Source organism: Xyrauchen texanus, chromosome 15 (genome assembly GCF_025860055.1).
Source record: "Xyrauchen texanus isolate HMW12.3.18 chromosome 15, RBS_HiC_50CHRs, whole genome shotgun sequence".
NCBI classification, from domain to species: Eukaryota; Metazoa; Chordata; class Actinopteri; order Cypriniformes; family Catostomidae; genus Xyrauchen; species Xyrauchen texanus.
The window spans coordinates 20,230,876-20,249,041 of NC_068290.1; the positions used below are offsets into that span (position 1 = coordinate 20,230,876).

The window sequence follows — 18,166 nt, forward strand, 5'->3', positions numbered from 1 at the left end:
CTTGGGTAGCCTAGCCCACCTTTGTCAATCGGCCTATGTAACTTTTTGAAATGTCATTTGTGACATTTACCACTCCAAATAAAGGACTTTGCTATGCTATCAAATTGCTTGAAATAAGAGAGGGGGACATCTACAGGGAGATAATGTAACAGATAGTTGAATTTTGGAACGTGAAACGTAGAAAAGGAATTCATAATTCTGTGGAGGCAAGGCATAGATCTAGTGGGGTCAGAGATGAATAATAGAATATCATCTGGATAAAGCAGAAGCTTATGCGCCAGACCTCCCGCCATCACCCCTGGAAAATCATCCTCCTTTGTTATCGTGGCAGCTAATGATTCCAGGGCAAGACAGAACAATAATGGGGAAAGAGGGCAACCCTGCCGAGTGCCCCTATTCAGAGTACAACAATCTGAAAATAATCCATTTGTTTGTACTTCCGCTAACGGGTGTCTATAAAGTAACTTTATCCAATCAATAAAAGTATTCCAGAACCCGTACATTTCCAAAATCTTAAAAAGGTAATCCCATTCTACTTTCAAAGCCTTTCTCGGTGTCAAGTGAGATGGCAGCGAACTGATCATTCACCACTGACCACATGATATTAATGAAATGCCTAATGTTATCAGAAGAGCTATGGCCCAGAATAAACCCCAACCTGATCTACATAACATCTAGCTGGATCAGGGAAATTGGATGGTAAATCTATCACTCGCTTGGATCTTTGTCCTTTTTAATTATCAGACTGATCCGGGCTTGTGTCATGGTTGGCAATGTTTCCATTCTTTAATGATTCCGTATAAACTTCTAACAAAAGTGGAGCCAATTCTGTAGCATAAGATCTAAAAAATTCAGTGGCTTGCCTGTAGGCAGGGCCTTAATTACCTTGTCAAGCTCCTCCAAGGTTATCTCAGAATCAAGAGCATTTTTTTTGCTGTCGTCAGTTTAGGGAAATCTAATGATTCCACAAAGTTTCTAATATCTTCATCAGTAGACGAAGATGTGGAACTATAAAGATCAAGATATAATTCTTTAAAAGCATTATTAATATCAATGGATGAGGTAAAAATTCCACCACAGCAGATTTCACTGAGGGAATGGTAGAAAAAGACTCTCTCTGCTTTATATATCTAGCCAAAGATATATCAATTCTCTAGGTCAATTCTCTGAGGCCATCAGACGACATTCGGCACTTCAGTTCTGTTTTGGTACTTTTAATGTTCTCTTCCTACTCCATGAGTTCTAATGCTTTGTATTTTTTATGAATGAGGCATACTGTATGATCCAAGCCCTAAGAACCGCCTTTAGGTACCTCCCAAGCCACGCCCACTGAAGACCAGTTGGTCTCCATATAAACATTGATTTCAGCCTTTAACGTTTGTTGGAATTCACGATTTTGCAAAAGGGATACATTAAAGCTCCAACTATATGATTTATTTTTCTCCGTATGTGACAACACCTCTAAACTCACCAGGGTGTGATCTGAGACTAAGATGTTTACAATTGAGCAAGTGATGAAGTGAGGGACTTAGAAAAAAATAAAAATAATCTATTCTTGAATAAATCTTATGGACTGATGAAAACAAATTATAGTCCCTAACAGATGGGTTCAAAAGTCTCCAAATATCTGTAAGACCATGATTTTTACACATTCTGTGAAGCGTCAATGTGTCTCTAGGGGGCTTGCACACTTTGGCTTCACTCTGATCAAGGACTGAGTCCAACAAAAGATTAAAGTCTTCTTCCAATATTATATCATGAGGGGTGCCAGCGGATTGCAACATCCCTTCAAGATCTATAGAAAAGCCCTGATCATCAGCATTAGGTGCATAAATATTAGTCAAAATCAACCTTTGATGTAAGAGTTTCTTGCATTCCTTGAATCGATCACATTTCCCTCTTGTCAAATTTGCTAAATCTGAGAACAAGAAAATGCTGTGGTTCTTCCAAGAAAGCTTTCCTTTGCTCCTCGCCATGTTGAGCAGACTCAGGAAGAGCTCGTCTAGGATTTTCACCATATCTCTGCCTAATTCATGCTCAGGAATTTGAACAATTCAGACGTTATTTCGACGACTACGATTCTCCAAATCCTCCAGTTTTTCCCAAACGTATTCCAAATCTACTTTTGTTGCTAGCGGTTTACATTTACATTTACATTTATGCATTTGTTTATGCGTAAAAAGCAGACGCTTTTATCCAAAGCGAATTACAGAGCCCTTATTAAAGGGACAATCCCTCCGGAGCAACCTGGAGTTAAGTACCTTGCTCAAGGATCAAACCAGCGACCTTCTGATTACCATATTACCAGTTATGTGCTTTAGACCACTACACCACCACCACTTTAGTTTAGCAGCTGATTCCCCCTTCAATGACTCTAGATAATCGATCCATCTCTCAACATCCCCGATTCTTGTAACCAACACAGAGAATTATGTTTCCATTGCAGTAATCAATCGACGTATAATAGCAAGATCCTCTAAGTCAGCAATGACTTTCGTCTGCATCACAGACATGCTCACCAATTGCAACTGGATTTCTCTCGACGTACCGTCAAAAAAACGAGTCCCTGGTCTGCGGCCTCGTCCGAGGCACCAGCTTGAGCATGTAAGTGTCTTTTAATATCTTCAGGGCCTGAAGATTTTGAATTCTTTGCCATTTTGACTTCAAAGAACAGATATGTAGAAGGTGTATCGAATCTCACCAATTTATGACATAAAAATCATTCAAATCTAGCAAAGTGCAAATAAATAACTTATTAAACGTCACCTCTCTCGCTAGAAGACTCAAGCTATTTTTATGCATCTGGTCACAAACCAAGCTTCATCATGAGAAATCACAAATTACAAAACCAACAGACAGATAAGGGCCTGCAAACAAGACCCCCTTATGCAACTAAGTGGGAGCACTGATATAACCACAAAGAGAACACACACACACAAACGTTTCCGTAATCACAACCAGGCACCTAGACACAAAACACACACACACACACACACACACACACACAGAATAATGATTAAAACAGGAGCATTAATAACCATGGTAGCTTTGAGCAGTTTGTCTGTGGAATGAGATTTTAAATGACGGCAAATCTAAAGAGTCGCTGTATGTGTGTAGACCATCGGAAAGTAAACTGGGGTGAATGTTTACAGTAATTGGAGCCAAAGTGAATAAAGCTGCATGTGGTCTGGTAATCTGGAGCAGTTGATAGCAGTGTTTCCCAGGAAAGCACAGGGCCTGCATACACACCTCTCGAACTTATTTTGCTCTATGGTGACCGCCACACATTTCCCTACAAAGTTTACTTCTCAAAAGGTTGTTTATACTACTAATCCAAACTCCATGACCTAACCAGATGTGAAAAGTGGTGAAAGTTATATGTTCCATTTTAAAAATAACTTTTGTCCTAACTAGCTGTGACTGCAACAATCAACAGGACATGTTCTTGAATGCTTGTTCTTTTTTTTAACCCCACCCAATGTGAATTCTTATTGGTCCAAAAATTGCATTGCATGTTGTTAGGACACGGTGTAACAGCACAGTTGCTGCTATTGTTACTGGTATTATAGCTATACATTAATATTACAATAAAGTGCTATGGCAGTACCAACCACTATTAAAGGGATAGTTCACGCAAAATAAAAAAATGCTGTCATAATTTACTCACCCTCATCTTGTCCCAAACCTGTCTGACTTTATGTCTTCTGTGGAACACAAAAATAGGATGTTAGGCAGAATGTTAGCCTCAGTCACCATTCACTTTCATAACATCTTTTTTCCATGCAATGAAAGTAAATGGTGACTGAGGTTAACATTCTGCTTAACATCTCTTTTAGTGTTCCACAGAAGTCAAATGGGTCTGGAACAAGATGAGAATTAAAAATTTGGGGTAATCTATCACTTCAAGCTGTTTTGTGGTGATCTTGGGTTGGTGTGCATTCTTTGGCAAGTTGTGGGAGAAGTCCGTGGCATGCACTGAGTGCGCGATTGTGACTTTACACTTACATACAATAGGGTTAACATTGCAATGAGTCCCTGAGCCTCCTAGGCACCTGGCGAGCTCTCGCAGCAGCTTTTATACCTTTAATACCTCTTACTAGACTATTTAAACAGAGCTCATATCCTCCAGAGAAACATCAGATGATGCAGAGCTCCCTGCTGCTTTACGACATCTATACAACTACAAACACACACGCACACAAACACACAACCTAACCTCATGTTAACCCCTGTACCCCATGCCATCAGTAGAGGAGACACTAGCTCAGTTCCAAAACCTAATGAGCAGCCTCACTGCCTAATGCCTTCATAGGCAGCATTCTAAACATCTTGGAACCTCATAAGTGACTGATTTGGAATTCTTAACATATGCAGCAACTCAAACAGCACTCAGCAAATTTGGAGACTCGATACTGATTTCAATAGAGACACAATGCTTTAACGACGCAATACTCTAATAAGCATAAAAATAAAATAATGTGGGTAAAATAATGTTTTATTAATAATATTTTTAATTTAATGAACTATTCTTATGGATATTTTTCAATATACATTTATTTATGATTGACATTTATCTCACTTCATTTGCCATTTGAGCTCATTGCAACCATAAAGAATAAATGTGATGCTGCCTATAGATTTGTCTAAACAAGGTATCTTAGAAGGCATCATAATTATGTAACCTACATTTTGGCAGCATTTGTATTGGGAGCACGCCTAGGATGCCTTAAAATGTTTGAAAACATAGCAACTGAGTGTGTGAGCATGTCTAGTGTGTGTATCTCTGTGTTTGTTACCTTATTCTTGTCCTGTGTATCAACCTCACCAGGTTTTAAGCTGGAGTGATGGGTTGCCAGGACCAGCGGAGTCATTTCCTCCAGATCATTCAACTGGCAATCGGATTGATGGGACAGTAAGAATTTCATGAAATGCACGTTGCCCTGAGAAACACATGCAAACACACAAAAAACAAACAGGACAAATGTTTTTGTTTGTTTGTATGCACTGTATTATCCAACGCATATATGTCTACCAAATGATTCAAGCATGGGTAACATGTAATTCTACACCTTTATGTTACTGTTATCAATCAAACAAATATATAATTTCAGTTGTGGCCAAGGCCTAGTGGTTAGAGCATGTGCTGCGACATGTTGAGCCGTGGCTTGATTGTTTGTGGCTCACATCATTTCCTGAGGCTGTTCCTGCTTTTGGTCTGAGTATACAAAATTTGTATAGTGATTAACTACTTAAATTTGGGTATTTACCCCACTCAAACCAATCGTGTTGCTTCAGGAGACATGGATTAAACCACTCGAGTTGTAAGGATTACTTTTAAGCCCTAGGCATACTTCCATTTTGATACAGTCGAATGCGAGCCTGTCAAAGTATATTCAATGTAACTGTGTGCGCATTCACAGGTGGTTGGTGCATGCGCGCTATGACTGCTATGAGACACCAGACTTTCTCTTCAGGAGTTTACACCCATAAAAATGTCATTATATTCCTTCAGACTTGAGTTATACAAATGCAGGTATCACCAGACCTTCTCCCACACGCGCTCTTGACTTGCACATTCACTGTTGTTGTTTTTACAGTCATCTCCTGATGTTTAGTAGTGATTACAACTTCTTCTAGTGCTTCTGCATGACAGCAACGGCTCAAGTGTGAGTATTGCCACCTTGTGGACCCACTAATTAGTGTGAATAGCTCCAGGCGCACGCACATTCAGCGCGTTCAAAGACACCAGACTTTAGACCCATAAAGATGTCTTTGTATTCCTTCAGACTTGAGTTATACAAATGCAGGTATCTCCAGATCTTTCTCTAGACGGTTAGAAAATTGGGCTGGGAACGTTCAGTGCTCAAGGACTTTGCTGATGATGAGATTTGTGTCCTGTCCACATCTGACCGAAGTATACTTTGGACTTTATGCTGCCTTTATGTCCTTTTTGGAGCTTGAATGTTTTGGACCCCATTGACTTATACTGAATGGACAAACATATCATATATCCTTCAAATTACCTATGTTTGTGTTCTGAAGAAGAAAGTCATTGGGGTTTGGGACAATAAGGGTGAGAAAATGATCACAAGATTTTTATTTTGGGTGCACAATCCCTTTAAGTGAACAGCAGAAAAGCTAAAAGATGATAAGAAATTGTGAAAAGTTAGAAATTTAAGTTTATGAAATGGTGACCATTCACAGCTTTTAAAATATATCCATTTACCCTTATACCTAAAATATTGATGTATACATTACATTACATTACATTATTGATGTTGATAAAAAATAAAATAAAAAAGCTCATGGACATGTTATTTGTCAAATATTGCTTGTCATCCAATAGCGTTTATTACTGGGCCAAAGTTTAAGGTGTCTGAATCTGTCTGAGTGTGAATGGCCCTCCCCTTTCATCAAGTATCCTCTTAGGTCTACTTAGCTCCAGTGTAAAACATTCTGGGGAGAGCCCTTGTGTGTGTGTGTGTGTGTGTGTGTGTGTGTGTGTGTGTGTGTGTGTGTGTGTGTGTGTGTGTGTGTGTGTGTGTGTGTCAGGGTTCTCAGTCTCTATTCCCAGCCCAATTAGAGTGTTAATCCCTGAGCTACAGCTCTTATTGATCTATATGTCAGATTGTTACCCATCAATCCCTTTCCTCCCTGTCTTCCTCTACTCATCCTCTTCTGCCTTCCTCTCCACTCCACTCTCCTCCTCTTATCTCCTATTCATTCTTCTCCTCTCCTCACCTCTCTTCCTCTTATTTTTTTCAGACAGTCCAGTTTATTAAGTCAAAACAACATAAAACATACACACGCATTCTCATATTCAAATCCTGCTTTCAAGATTTGACACAAGTTCACATACACTAGAGGGCAGTAAACACCAACAACCAAGGTCAGAAATAAACCAAGGCTCAGGGTAATAATGCCACCAACATATTGAATAAAAGTACATATTTAAAATGTGGGGGCTGAAAATGTCCCTATAGCGAGTATTCTATCTACCATTTGATATACTTCATTATGCTAAACCCATCTAGTAATGGATTTAGAGCCTTGAATGGTTTAAAATGCATTATAGCAGAGCATTTTTTGTTTTGTTTTGTGATGTCTTATGCATTATTTACAACTACTTTTGAATTTCATATTGATTTGATCTGATTTAACTTCCTAATTGTTCAGATAGAGAATTTATTTTAGTTAGTTGAAATTTAATTGAAGTGTCTGACTCACACAGCTTGTTTTTATATGGTTTGAAAAATAGTTTAATAAAGTAAAAACATACAATTTAATTAAGGGGCAATAATTAAAAAGTTATTTATTATAAACACAATAAGCTCAGAGATAGACAGGTGTGTGTGCATATGTCACCTTTTGTGCTGCAAGGTGCAGAGCAGTTCTTTGACTGTGGTCAGTCTTATTGACAGCTGCTCCAGCTTTAAGCAGAACCTTTGCACAGTCCAAGTGGTCAGCCAGCACAAAGTACATCAGAGGAGTCCTACCAAACTGATCCTCATTGTCCTGCAGATGATGCTCTGCTACACACACAAAAGAGTCAACCCTAACCTACTGATACTGTTAGAATACATCCTAATTTTAAATGAAGAACATGAAAGAAATAATGTACAGTCAGTTGGTCATTATTGCAAAATAAAACCTAACTGAGTCTTGCACCTTACTGATTGGATGCCAAGGATAAATATAGAGGTTTAAAGGTCTTTATTAAAAAAATAACTGACTGCAGAACATCACGATTGACCAATCCAGAATCAGGTATCCCAGAGCAGTGTAATAAAGTTACATTAATATACAAGTGTGATATCTGTAATCAGCCTCTGTAAGATGTTCTTGTCTCCATTCACAGCAGCTGCATGAACCTGAGATAGATTCTGGGGGAGCATCATCACCTGGTGCAAACACGCATCAGAGGTTATACAGTATTCATACTTCCCAAGAATTAAAGACCATCGGGGGACAAAAATGGTTAAGGAAATGGTTTGGTGAAAATTTTTCCTTAATTTACATATTTCCTATTGAAAGAGGAATGAGCCATTAAAATGTTTGGTCCATTTTTCAGAAGAGAAAGCCTATACATATTAAATGCATAATTCTGCTAAAAGTTTATTTAGTCAACATTTAGGATTATCAAAGCTTATAGACATGGACTAAAAGATTATTTGATTTTAACATGGGCCAAGCACTAAAAATAAATGCTTAGCTCTGAATGGTGACTGAACTAACCATTAAATCCACTCACAGTGGTTCAGCTGGAATGCTAGGTAATCCTTAGATAGGAAGTAGCAGGGAGGGGGCAAATCTCCACAGAGACACACCCTGCTCAACTCATCTCTTATTCATGCTCATCAATATTGTAAGAGCTTAAAAAAATCAATTTAATATACAGATACACACTAAATGTGAACGATCTGCTTAGATGCCTATTTATGACTGTAGAATAGAGGACAGCTGCAAAATAAAATACAAGCATCTTTTCAATGAGTATACCATTCCCATTCATACGATTTCATTTTTCTTTGCCATTCTTTCCACTTTTCTTTCTCTTTCTCTCTCTCTCTCTCTCTCACACACACACACAACCAATTAGCCACTCTGTTCTCACGCACCTCATGAGAGGGTAATTGGGGTTAGTTAATATAGGCTCATAAAACTACTAAGAGTTACAACTACTTCAGTAGCATGCCTGTTTGTGTGTATGTTCTGATTAAAGCTTTTAAATACGCTCTGATACACTATAATTCAGCTTTATTTGACTCTGCATACTTAAACTAAGGAAATCAGACATCACAAACACACACACACAGACACACACAGTCTGCTTTTTGGAACCACGACGTGGAAAAATGACAGCAGGGGGATGGATGCCTTTGAGAGAGGTGCGCGTATAAGGGGAGAGTTCTATCTGTATGTGTACATCTAAGCGTGTTTGTGTCCAACCACAGGTTAGCGTGTGCATGTGATCGCGTGGGAAGTGATTTTCCGTGATAGAAGGTTTTTATGGAGGCTTCATTCACATCGACCACAAGCTTTCCTCAATTTCCTCCAGACTATGACACACACACACACACACACACACACACTAAGGCTTAATAACAAAATTACCTGGCATACAAATCAAACAACTTTATCTTGAACAGGGATTCAGATTTTTGTGAAAGGAAGCTGGAACTTTTCAATATAAGAAATAATAATAAAAAAGTAATTAACTGTTACCTGAACTGTAGCGGTATTGATTAAATCAATAATCATGCTCCAATTGTTTTTACTAATTTAATTAACAACTGTGCATGTAAACGAGTTGATAACTAAATTCAATAATAATTGGCCTTTAACAATTCCAAAACACATAGCATCTGTTAACTGTATTTTTCATATCTTACAAAATTGCGTAATACACATAATCTTATATTACTGATTAATGATATTAGTAAATGTTTTGAGTTGCAGAACACATAATACAAGTTATGTAGACACGAAAAACATAACAATAATCTAATACAATTTGTAATGTAGTTACATTTGAGTTACAGAGCTTAAAATATAAACTGTTTTGTAGTCACAAAAAACAAAACCCTAGTATAATAAAACTAGTCTTATAAAAGTATGTTGGTCCCAATTTATATTAGGCATCGTTAACTATATGATGCAAAATTCTTACAAGATTCACATTTTCTACAACTGATTTTGAGGTAAGAGTAGGTTTAGGTGTAGGGTTAAGGGTTAGGGGTTAAGGTTTAGGGTGAGGGTTGGTGTAGGGTTAGGGGTAAGGTTAACAGCGTAACTACAGATGTAATTAAATGCAGGTACTTTAAATGCAAGTACAATGCAACAACACGTATGTACTTAATTAGTACATGTATCAAATATATATTAGTTAAAGACACCCTAGTATAAAGTGGGTCAATTTTGTTTGAGTTACAGAACTTTAAATAAGAGCCAAAACAAAATAAACACTTTTATAATAAACGTTTTTATAAAAATATGTTTGAGTTACAGAATTCAAAATAAGTGTTACGAGTTAGCAGGGACAACGAGGGAGACAAGGTTGAGGATCCAAACGCAGTATATTTATTAACTATAAATGAATAAACAAACAAACAAGCAAGGCAGGAACACGGAAAACTCGGGAAGGGAACACAGAGCAGGCTTACAACATAAACTAACATCCATAACAAACAAACAACGATCGACAGTGACTGAACAAACAGGCAGGGTATAAATACAAGAAAGGACCAATGAACAAACAGAACTCAAAATAACATGATGAGGTGATGAACAGAAACCAATAAGAAACTAACGAGGACAGGTGAGAACAATGAACAATTAACACGATGGCTAACAAGACTATGGAGGTACAGACGGGTCAAAAGTGAAGACTATGGAGTGACGAAAGTGACACAAATGGAAAACAAAGGGGAAACAGAAAACAAGAGAAGGTCATACGTTACATAGCCCCCCCTCTAAGGATCGGATCCCAGACGATCCAAAAACGAAAAAACAAAACCCAAGACAAAAACCATAGAAAACGACATGATGGCACCGGGGGCAGACAGACAGACCGGGGGCACATGAGCAGGGGGGCAGTCCAAGGGGCACAGAGGGCAGGCAGGAAGTCCAAGGAGGGCAACAATGGGAAATTAAACAGTCCACGGGGGCACAAAGGGAAAGGAGACAGTACACGGGGCCAATTAGGCAGTCCCTGGGGGCACTGAGGGACAGGTTCGGGGGGCCTGGGAGGTGGCCATCGGACAGGGACGGATCCAAGAGGCCTGGGAGGCAGCCTCAGGATAGGGACAGGTCCCGGGGGCGAAACTGAGAAGGGCTCTGGAGACGGAGCTGAGGGAGGCTCTGGAAGCTCCGGAGGCGGAGCTGAGGGAGGCTCTGGAGACTCAGGAGGCGGAGCTGAGGGAGGCTCTGGAAGCTCCGGAGGCGGAGCTGAGGGAGGCTCTGGAAGCTCCGGAGGCGGAGCTGAGGGAGGCTCTGGAAGCTCAGGAGGCGGAGCTCTGGAAAGCTCGGAGGGCGGAGCTCTGGAAAGCTCGGAGGGCAGAGCTCTGGAAAGCTCGGGAAGCTCGGAAGGCGGAGCTCTGGAAAGCCTGGGAGGCGGAGCTCTGGAAAGCTCGGGAGGCGGAGCTCTGGAAAGCTCGGGAGGCGGAGCTCTGGAAAGCTCGGGAGGCGGAGCTCTGGAAAGCTCGGAAAGCGGAGCTCTGGAAAGCCTGGGAGGCGGAGCTGTGGAAAGCTCGGGGGGTGCTGGCTCTTGGACGGTCATGGCTACTGGCATTGGCTCTTGGACGGTCATGGCTACTGGCACTGGCTCTTGGACGGTCATGGCTGCAGGCACTGGCTCTTGGACGGTCATGGCTGCCGGCACTGGCTCTTGGCCGGTCACGGCTACTGGCGCTGGCCCTTGGACGGTCGAGGCTTCAGGTGCTGGCTCAGGGACGGTCGAGGCTACAGGCACTGGCTCTTGGACGGTCATGGCTACTGGCACTGGCTCTTGGACGGTCATGGCTACTGGCTCTGGCTCTTGGACGGTCATGGCTACTGGCACTGGCTCTTGGACGGTCATGGCTACTGGCACTGGCTCTTGGACGGTCATGGCTGCCGGCACTGGCTCTTGGACGGTCACGGCTGCCGGCACTGGCTCTTGGACGGTCACGGCTGCCGGCACTGGCTCTTGGACGGTCACGGCTGCCGGCACTGGCTCTTGGACGGTCACGGCTACTGGCGCTGGCTCAGGGACGGTCGAGGCTTCAGGCGCTGGCTCAGGGACGGTCGAGGCTTCAGGCGCTGGCTCAGGGACGGTCGAGGCTACAGGCGCTGGCTCAGGGACGGTCGAGGCTACAGGCACTGGCTCATTGATGCTTGAGGCTACCGGCGCTGGCTCACTGACGTCTGAGGCATCAGGCTCTGGCTGGTTGGCCGCGGCATGCGTGGGCGCAGGCTCGCTCACCGTGACATGCGTAGGCTCTGGCTCGCTCGAGAGACTTGAGAGGCTGACATCGGAGGCTAAGGGCTCTGGCTGGTTGGCCGCGGCATGCGTGGGCGCAGGCTCGCTCACCGTGACAGGCGAGGGGTCTGGCTCACAGACCGGGGCAGGCGTGGGCCGGGAGGCGGAAGCCCGTCTTCTCCTCCTCCTCCGGGCAGACGAGGTTGACCGTGTGGGTTCTGGGGAAGTGGCTGGCGTGGGGGTTTGCTCGCTGACATGTGGATCTGGTGTGACTGGGAGCGCCAGGGATGGCTGAAGGGTCTCCCCTGTGGGTGGTGAGGTAAAGTCCTCCTCAGCAACGCCCACGGTTAACGGCGATCTGCCGACCCGCAAAGTCACCTCTATGAAGCTGCAGAGGGTCCACTCGTGCGTTGCCGGAGGTAACCGCTCCCTCAGTGAGGCGTTCAGATTGCCCCTGAAGAAGCTCACCAGGATTGGTTCCGGGAAGTCAGAGACTCTTGCCAGGGGAAGGAAGTCCTGGATGTGGTCCTCCAAAGGGCGGTCCCCCTGCTTGAGGCTAAGGAGCAGATAATTTGCTGAATAGGCTGCTGGATCCATGTGTGGTCGATCGTTCTGTTACGAGTTAGCAGGGACAACGAGGGAGACAAGGTTGAGGATCCAAACGCAGTATATTTATTAACTATAAATGAATAAACAAACAAACAAGCAAGGCAGGAACACGGAAAACTCGGGAAGGGAACACAGAGCAGGCTTACAACATAAACTAACATCCATAACAAACAAACAACGATCGACAGTGACTGAACAAACAGGCAGGGTATAAATACAAGAAAGGACCAATGAACAAACAGAACTCAAAATAACATGATGAGGTGATGAACAGAAACCAATAAAAAACTAACGAGGACAGGTGAGAACAATGAACAATTAACACGATGGCTAACAAGACTATGGAGGTACAGACGGGTCAAAAGTGAAGACTATGGAGTGACGAAAGTGAAACAAATGGAAAACAAAGGGGAAACAGAAAACAAGACAAGGTCAAAAGTTACAATAAGACTGTTATGTAGATATGAAAAACAAAATGCTAATATAAAATTACAACAGAGTTTCAGAACTCAAAGTAAAACTGTTATGTAGAAAAGCTAATATAATAGAATTGGTCATATATTTTTTTTTGAGTTACAGAACTGAAAATAAAACTGTTATAGACACAAAAGACCCTACAAACATCTTTCCAATAAAACTCTGAAACACATTAAGCATTCATGCAATCTGCACAAGAGGGAGAGCCCTTCATCCTAGTGTGTAAGTGTGTGTGTCTGTGTGGGCGGTTTCCGAGGACATTTGTTTAGGTTACAAACTGGTAATTACAAGGGTATTATGCTATAAATGTGGTTTATGAGGACGTTTCTAGTGTCCCCATAATTTAAATCATATAATAAACTATATATTTTTGAAAATGTAAAAATGCTGGTTTAGGGGTACAGTTAGGGGATAGAATCTATATTTCGTACAGTATTAAAATCATTATGTCTATGGAGAGTCCTCATAAGGATAGCCGTACCAACACTCAAGTTGAGCCGTATGCATATTTGTCTGTAAAGCAGTACCTGCCTGGCACTGCAATAATAGGTATCTGTGATTCACATCAGCCATCAGCTTTCCAAAACAGTGCTTTACTTCAAATCTGCTCCAAGTACCTAGCAGAGAGACACAGGTCCTTTCATCTAATGCCCAGAGGGCAAATCTTACATACTTTCTCTAAGGAGAAGGGGCGACATGCTGTTGATGCATGCAATCATCCCTACGGATGCCATCCATAGAGTTACATGAGAGACATGATCACCTTGTGCCTCATTAGCTGTGGTTTTCCATAATGCCGAGTGACAAATGAGCCCCTCCGGTGAAAGAGGTGTGGTTTCCAATGGGCAAAATAATGCAATTATGTAGCTCCAGAGGTGTAAGTCATAACAAGTGAACAACATAAGTTAACAGTTAAACACAACACTGTATAACATAAGTGTTATATATTATACATATGACACAACACACTTAATTAAAAGGCATAAATCAATGAGACCCTCCAAACCTCCACGTAATTCACACCCTTCTTACTTTATATTAAAAAAATTTAGCCTCAAATTATTCGATCAGAAAATGCAAGACTTTTGGGAAAATAGGTCTGCCATCATGTATTCACCTTCTTTTCAACTTTTTTGTAAACAAATTACTGTATGCCATAGTTTTCTAGAAAAAGTGAGAGGAGCAGTCATGGAGTGACATTATACCTGCATTATGTAAAAACATTGTTGCAAATTAAAAACGTAATAAATTATTTGTTATAACTTTCTTTGTAGTGTAAAGTAAGAAATATGTTGTAAAAAAAAATAAATGCCTAACATTTTGTGGTGGGGTCAGTAAAAATATCGGCAAGGTAAGGACAAATCTGGGCCAGCAGAAAAAATTCCTTATTGTTGAGCCCTGAAAGGGCTGAATGTTCTCATGAAGGCATGGCATCAGTCAACGATATACCGAGACTGTGCTCACTCAGGTGATACAGCAGTGATTTGAACCGGATCTGCTCCTCTGGCAGAGAGATGGTGTGTCCTGAGACCCAGGAGCACACTTGGGCTGGGTTCCTCTGATAGGGCTCTTGGGGCCAAACTCAGGATGAGGGGGAAGTATCATGGAAGACCCTTTCTGACATCTCTAATAAGGCATCCTAGACAGACATATCTCTCTCTCCCACCCTCCCTCTTCTCTCTATCCATATATCTCGATTTCTCTCTCCACAATCTACCCACATAAACACACTCAAAGACACACACACAGCCCCCCAGGCTATCCCCTCTCCTCCCTACAGCGACTAATTGGGCCAAATCTGTGATCTAATTAAACGTCCAATTAGTAGGAGAGGGGCCATTTAGCCGTTGGCAACACCGCTGTGCGCGGGAAATAATGTGATTGAAAAACAAACAGAAAATCCATGAGAGAGAGGGGAAAGAGAGAACTAGAGAGAGAGAGGCAGAGGAAATACAAAAAAAGATAAAACAAGATTTGAATCAGTTGAGTGTTTATAAGGTTATAAAGCAATGAGCGACACATACTGGGGTTTATCTCAACACAACGGATCATGTAGATGTGTGCATTTGCGTGTTCTCTCCCACAGCTATGGCCCCCTTAACACATACTAATTACATTATTCTCAAAACACACGTTAACTGCATTATTCTATTCATGCTGTCAGTAAGTACATTATTCTATTCATGCTGTCAGTAAGTACATTATTCTATTAACACGCTCAAAGAACCATAAAAATCAGCACAGCTTCAATTATTAACAGCTCACTTAACCCCGGAGACAGCCAAGACTCCCTCAGAAACATTCACTTACCCTTCACTTCATTAAATATTAAAACAAGGCACATTCAACATGGAGGCCATTGAATAGATTGTACTTATTCATACTGTACATGCTGAGGTTAAAGCACATGGTTAAACTAAGGCCTGTCAAATGTGGGGTCACCATGACTGAAGTCAGTCTCTGTAGCTTATATAGCACTATATTTAATGTCTAGAGTTATAACATCAGTAAGCAGAGCACGAGCCGTGGGACACACAATATTCTATTCTGCATTTGTTTGACAAATTGAATTATGAAGGTAAGATTACTAACGCTTGATATCAAGCTAAAAGCAAAAAAGACAAAGATAAATAATAGAGGTCGACCGATGTTGGATTTTGCCTATATAGGTTTTTTTTTTTAGAAGAATATCTCAGCTGTTAGTCCATAATTGTATGCAAGTGAATGTTGACCAGACCATTGAATCTCCAAAAATCACATAAAGGCAGCATAAAAGTAATATGACTCCAGTGGTTAAATCAATATCTTCAGAAGCAATATGATAGGTGTAGGTGAAAAACTGATCAAGTCTTTTTCTGGGTGAGAAACTGCTTGAGTCTTTTACATTTCACTTTTATATTTATCCACTTCCACTTTTATGTGGGCTTTATGTGACTTTTGGAGATTCAAATGTCTGGTCACGTTCACTTGCATTGTATGGACCTACAGAAATGTTATTTTCAAAAAATCTTTGTTAGTGTTCTGTTGAAGAAATAAAGTCATACACATCTGGGAGTAAATGATGAGAGAACTTTCATTTTTGGGTGAGCTATTCCTTTAACTATGAACAAGCCCAAAATACACAGAAGACTCTTATTTTTAGTCTACAGAGGAATCAAATTTGTTTTAAAACTATTGCCAACTATCTGTTGATTTTTGCTGGTAACCGATATATCGATAACAGATTAAACAGTACAGTAGGTACTTTAGTAAATAATGGACTTTCTAAAACATTAAGAATAAGTTACATTTGTCAAAAGCTAAATCTTTTAGCGCTGGTGTACCTGGTAATTAACAGCTTTTAAAATGCATCACACAGTTAGATTCACACCATGTTACAGTGCAAAATGCTTTTTGTTAGTAATACAAAATATTTAAATATAGCGGTTTATAAAGCTTTGATATGACAGATGGAATTCTTTAAAGAAAGCAATGTTTAAGTGATAGAATAACACTGACACTTGGTTAAAAGCTGCACTGAAAGGGTATTATCCTGCCATCATTCTCAGCACTGCTCTCTTCATTTTCTTTCATTCAGCTCACTTCAGCTATTCTCCAAACACTTCTGAACACATACCACAGAAGAGAATGGTAACACTACATCATACTGATAAATAATGCAATTCCAGGTTAATCTTTAACATTCTTGGATGCTTTGGAAAATTTTGCCACAACTCATATTCTTTCCTTAATTAAATAATTATAATAATACTATAAAAAAACAAACATATCTTAACAATACTTTAAAAATAATTAAACTCTTATTAACAATCTAGGCACTGTTCTTGGTTGCAGACTCTTACCTAGCTGTCCAGGAGGCAGGGGAGGCCTCAGCAGATGTTTCCCAGCTAAGTGAATCCCTTACTGGGCTTGGCGTAGCCGCAGGTCCCCCTAGCAGCTCTGATCTAGTGTTCTGCAGGGGAGAGATCGGATCACTCGCTCACAGAGCACAAACCACCTGCTCTGACCTAGAGTGCCAAAACACTGGCAGTGCTCTCTGCCAAGGCTGACTTAAAGGAGTGTGCTTTCATAAAGAGTTACAAAACATGAAAGAACTTATAGCACACATATACTTTTGAAATCTTACAAGTATAACTAAACCAGGCCACAAATATTAGTTACCAGAATTAGATATGTATTATTTGACTACAGTATATTATAGTCAAACCATTTTTCTATAGCACTTTTCACAACACACATAATTACAAAGCAGCTTTACAGAAAATTATGCTGTAACAGAAACTGAATCTGTAATGTCTTAAGGTCATTATGATGAAAAATGTGTGTAACACTCTTTGGTTTGTTAATGGAGGAGTCAGGAGACAGCGAAGCAGCTTGAGGTCAGTTTTAATCTCTCTACTAAGACACTCGATGGTAACCGTCAAACACAGGTACATATACACAACAGGAATCAATGGTAAATAATGTTCGCCTTCAGGTCTCTCTCTCTCTCTCTCTCGACACTTGGCGTTCCTTTTATGTCTCCCTCCGCATCATTATAACGAGACACAGGTGTTAGGGTTAATTATAAACCAGGTGACAAGCCTTACCGCTCTCTCTCTCCCGCAGACCGACACAGTGTGATTTTAGATTATGCCTTAAAAATACAAATATTTTGTGTCTTTGGATTAGCAATATATCTTTTTTGCTATAGGCAATTTATTTATTTTTTCTGCAACATTCTGCACAGCCTCAATGCCTATAATTTTCAAGCACATCCAGGTTGTTAATGCACAGCTCTTACAACCTGGATGTGCTTGAAATAAACTGCGAGGCACACAAAAACATTCAAAAATATGTATCGAACAATCAAAATCACTTGTTTTTAACAATTATGATTGTGTATAACAGTCAGAAACCTTTTTCCAAGTATTTTCACAAGTTCCACAAACTGGAAGTTCAAACATGTATTATTCATACTGTGCCATATTAACAACTGTGTAAACAGTTTACACAGCGTGAGACATGTGGGGATTGCAGTAAAACTCTAATTCAATAGAAAGTGTATGAATCAGTAGCAGAACCCTCTGACATCTTTATATCCAAGCATTTTAACTTGGCAGCGAATAAGTAGGAACAGCA

At 40.7% G+C, this 18,166-nt stretch overlaps 1 pseudogene; it reads right to left on the bottom strand.

Moving 5' to 3' along the window:
• LOC127656188 (inversin-like) overlaps positions 1–12,556 on the bottom strand; it is a 30,400-nt pseudogene extending 17,844 nt beyond the window's left edge.
• Between the last annotated feature and the right edge of the window lie 5,610 nt (positions 12,557–18,166).